General features: G+C 48.9%; 1 non-coding gene across 1 annotated transcript; it reads right to left on the bottom strand.

Annotated features, from left to right (window-relative positions):
- Nucleotides 1-2865: 2865 nt before the first annotated feature.
- Nucleotides 2866-3021, bottom strand: LOC124502827 (U1 spliceosomal RNA). Its single transcript, XR_006960074.1, has one exon. It is a non-coding gene; the product is annotated as a U1 spliceosomal RNA (small nuclear RNA).
- Between the last annotated feature and the right edge of the window lie 1907 nt (nucleotides 3022-4928).

The raw sequence follows: 4928 nt of genomic DNA, 5'->3' as shown, positions 1-4928 counted from the left end.
CTGGTATAAAAATAATGTGTTTTTTTTTTTTTTTTGAAGGAGAGAGAGAGACAGAGCATGAGCAGGGGAGGAACAGAGAAAGAGGGAGACACAGAATCCGAAGCAGGCTCCAGGCTCTGAGCTGTCAGCACAGAGCCCGACGCGGGGCTCGAACCCACGAACTGTGAGATCATGACCTGAGCTGAAGTCGGGCACTTAACCGACTGAGCCACCCAGGCGCCCTGGTATAAAAATAATTTAACAAGAGGCAGTGGCTAAGAGCATGGATCTTTTTTTTTTTTTTTTTTTACTCATTTATTTTTTTTAAGTAGGCTCCACGCCCAGTGTGGGAATCGAACTCACAACCCTGAGATCAAGAATCACATGACCTACTGACTGAGCCAGCCAGGCACCCCCAAGAGCATGGATTTTGAAGGTGACTGTGCTATGGTTCTTCAGGCTCTGCCCAGTGTGACCCTGGCTGTGCACTTCTCTAGCTCAGCTCCTCATCTGTAGAATGGGCTCAGTTTAGTGTCTCCATCACAGGCTTTGAAAGAACGAAATGGAAATGCTGGCAAAGTGCTTATCATAGCTCTGGCCCTACAGAAAACCACACACACACTTTTTTTCTTCTCTACTACCACTCGCACCAACACTTCTGACACCGAACGTGGGTTTTCTCTCACGTCAACCATTCTCTGACACCAGCTGGATGTCCTACGGTTCCGTTCAGTTCTGACATTATCGACCTAGAGTTAGCGTCAGATCCCACAAGTTAAGGGCTCAGTCCCGAGACTGCCCTCACTTCAGATGTTAATGGACAGTCCCAGCCCCCCTTTTGTCTGATCTGCCAGCTATAAATCAGGGGTTCCCATGACCCCTTCCCTCAATAAGTCAATAATTTGGTAGAGAGGCTCACAGAACTCAGGAAAGTGCTTTGCTTTCTAGTATCTATTTATTTAAAAAGATAGAACTCAGGAATAGCAGGATGGAAGAGATAAGTAGGACAAGGTATGAGGAGGCCGAACACAGAGCTTCCGTGCCCTCTCTGGGAGCACCACCCTCCCAGCACCTTGATGGGCTCACCAATCTAGAAGCTCTGTGAATCCCTTTGGTTAGGATTTTTATGGAGGTTCCATTATGGAGGCATGCTTGATGAAATCACTGACCATTGGTGATTGAAGTCAATCTCCAGCCCCTCTCCTCTACCCACAGATCAGGCGGTGAGGAGGCTGAAGTTTCCAACCCTCCAATCACGTGGCTGGTTTCTCTGGCACCACCCCCCCCCATCTTTAGGGATTTTCCAAAAGTTACCTCAGTAATGTACACGCACGTTTGACTGAAAGGGGCTTGTTATGAACAACAAAAGGTGCGCCTCTAAACCCTATCATTCAGAGGAATTTCCTGTGCCAGGAACTAGAACTGGATGAAAATCAAATTTATTGGGTTATAATTATAGCCAATATGATGGGTCCACAATCAAGTGTTGCTATCTAATTGACAAGGATACTAAAAGAAAAAACAACTTCGAATAGAATGAAGGGGCAGTGGAGAGGGGGCTGGGATCAGTATTCTGGGCAGGGCTGAACTCAGAGGCATGTGACCGGTGTAGTTACAGAGGCTTCCCCGCTCTCAGGAGGGACCCACTTCTTGGTTTAACGCTCTGCTCTCACTGTCTTGAAATTCGTAATAATTTTCTCCTTGGAACTGTGTTTTGTAACGGAAGTCCAATGGGACAGCGAAGCATGTGTGTGAGCAGAGAAGGTACACCGGGTGGCAGAAAGCGGGGTCCGGGCCAGCGATATGGCAGGCGGCGGGCAGCATGAGTGTTGAGCAGTTGACCTGGCCACCCAGTGTGCACCCACATGGCGGGGCGGTCTGGGATCCGTGCCCAGACTGCCAGCAGCAGAATATGGCTGCAGTCCACCAAAGCCACGGTGAGAGAAGGGACCCCACGTGGAAGGGCCCATCCAGTAGATCTATGCAAACGTGAGCTCTGCAGCCTAAGTCTGGGACGGGAACTGCCAGCATTTGGGCAGAAAACGGTCAGTAAATTACGACAAATTCAAAGCATACGCATGGACGCATGGACGTTGCAATAAAGCATGTCGGGGAGTTGCCAATTCCTCAGGGTTTAGAATCCCTGGTTCTGAAAACTGCTACAATATTGCAAAGCAAATATTTGGAGGCTTAGAAATAGAACTCAAATGTAAAGGTCACATTTTACAGAAAATTCTATTTTCTTTTTTTTTTTTTTTAATTTTTTTTTTCAACGTTTATTTATTTTTGGGACAGAGAGAGACAGAGCATGAACGGGGGAGGGGCAGAGAGAGAGGGAGACACAGAATCGGAAACAGGCTCCAGGCTCTGAGCCATCAGCCCAGAGCCTGACGCGGGGCTCGAACTCAAGGACCGCGAGATCGTGACCTGGCTGAAGTCAGACGTTTAACCGACTGCGCCACCCAGGCGCCCCGAAAATTCTATTTTCATGTGAAGTTTCATTATTAACGACAAGGGCAATTTTAAATTATTATTATTATTATTATTATTTGCTTGTAATCCAAGGTATGGCAGTCAAGTGCCGAAACAGGTCATTAAAATTATAGACAAATTATGAAGTCGCTTTCATTTTTTTTTCCCCCAGAGGAGGGCACAAACGCTCTCCCTCGCTATTAGAAATTACACAGTTGATGGGCGCCTGGGTGGCTCAGTTGGTTAAGCGTCCGATTTCAGCCCAGGTCATGATCTCGTGGTTTGTGAGTTCGAGTTCCATGCCCAGCCCTGTGCTGACAGCTCAGAGCCTAGAGCCTGCTTCTGAATCTGTGTCTCCCTCCCTCTTTGCTTCTGCCCCGCCTGCGCGCTCTCTCTCTCTCAAAAATAAAAATAAACATTAAAAAAAAATTAAAAAAAAAAAAAGAGAAATTGAACAGTTGAGTTTCCCACATCTGGAGAAGTCACAAAGGTCAGTGTGGCCTAAGCGCAGTCTATGAGCCTCACCCTGGGAGAACCACCTTGGTGATCACCATGTTCCCATGTAAGTATCACTTTCATTGTGTTGTACATCACAAGTTACAGATAATGTTAAAGAAAATATTAACGTGTCACTGTATAAAGTTACATGTTAAATTCAGGCATATGTGAAATTGATTTTCTGCAGACTTCAATCTTTTGACAAACCGTTCCAGGAGAATCACCAGCTCTAAAAGTACTAAATATAACAAATAAAATATTTTGAAAGGAAAAAAAAATTGTATTTCAGTACCTTAAGCTGCGTTTTTAAAACCTGCTCTTTGAATAGAAGGCCCTGAAATTTTTCTAGGGGCGCTGGTTCTGAAAACTAGTATTTCTTCGAGAGGGTTTTCATATTTCTCTGAATTATTCTGATTCTGTTAAAACCCTGTCGGGCTTTTATTGAGTTCCGTCAAGTCCAATGAATGGTCATCAGGTTACCACTTGTTTTAAAACCCACATCGCAAAAACAAAAACAAACAAACAAACAAACAAACAAGCAAAGAAACCCGCATCACAGATGACGGCTGGTCGTCTTTGCTGCGGACACTCTCCACTGCAACGTCCTTCTCGTCCTAAGAGGGGGAAGGTAAAACCCGGGTAGGCGGGAACGCGCTGGTGGCCCTGTCTGTCAGAATGGTGCCACTTCCGGGCTCCTCCAGCCTCCTCCCACTCCCGATTGACCAATCCTTTCACCCCATCGTGGAGGGAAGCAATCTGATTGGCTTAGTCGTGGAGGGGGGCGGTGCCCTTTACAGCTGCCTTGGCACCAAGGCCCTGGGACCCATCAGCCTATGAAAGGGCGGCCCTTGGATCAGGTGCTCACCTCTGCCCAGTCAGAGGCCCCGTGGTAGGACTAAGGCGGGACTAAGGCGGGACTTGCGGACAGCCCAGGGCATAGGCGTGGCCAGACTGTGACTGACAGGCCGATACCGGGGCCCCAGCTTACCTGCCGCTCCCCTACCGCGTGAGCTCCTGCGCTGCTGCTGGGGAGTGGTTCTCACACTCCTCAGCCCCCTTGACTCAGTCCATCACTTACCGATCTGCTCTTTCCTCAAATATATCTAGATTTCCCCCACTCTTACCGTGTCCATGGTGACCTTCCTGTCTAGACAAGGGGCAGCAACCTCTTGGTTGCCATGTGACCACAGGAGTGGTGTTTTAAACACACACAACAAGGATTGGGGCACCTGGGTGGCTCAGTCGGTTGATGGCCCAACGTCGGCCTCTCCCTCCTCCTTCTCTCCTGTGTATCTGCCACGCCTGCCTTCCACTATTCCCAAGCTCTTCCCCCCCAGCCAGGGACCCCTACCTTTCAGTTCTGCTCTCCAGATCGCTCAGCAGCCCACCCCCTTGCCACTGAACCCTTAATTATCCTAGAGAGCTCAGATGAAGGGTCTTCTGCTCAGAGGGTCTGTACCTGAGCCCCCGTCTCAACTCGCATCTTCTGACATTGTCTCAGCGCCGGCCACAACTTACATTTCCTGTTTGCATGGTTTAACGTCCATGCCCCCTGCTGGGAGACTACGCGGGGCGGGGGGAGGGGTGGTGGTGGTCAAGGGCTGTCGACGTTCCTCAGTGTTGACTCCTAGGCCCCAGCACAGCGTCTGGATAAATATTGTGCCAGCCCAGGGCCACTAACTTTAAATACAGTGCAAACGCATGTGCAGGTCTGCATGGAATCTTGATTGCCTCTAGGGAGCGGGAAAGGGACCAGGATAGGGAATGGTGGCGGGTCGGGTGTGTGTACACGTTTAAGCCTGTGTGCCTGCGTGTACATATGTAAAGCTGGGGGGTACTGGCTTCGACTGCAATGGTTTCACTTCTGCTGAACAGTAATGAACAAATAAAAGCATGTGCCAGGTCAGGGGAGAGAGGGAATGGGCAATCCAAAGCCACACTCATGGCGAACAAAAACATTGTGACACGCTGCGATCCGC

Source organism: Lynx rufus, unplaced genomic scaffold (genome assembly GCF_022079265.1).
Source record: "Lynx rufus isolate CCGP_SWC_20201006 ecotype Redwood Valley unplaced genomic scaffold, mLynRuf1.p SCAF_7, whole genome shotgun sequence".
Taxonomy (NCBI): domain Eukaryota; kingdom Metazoa; phylum Chordata; class Mammalia; order Carnivora; family Felidae; genus Lynx; species Lynx rufus.
The sequence above is the reverse complement of the archived record's forward strand: the minus strand, read 5'-3'. Positions and strand labels throughout refer to the sequence as shown.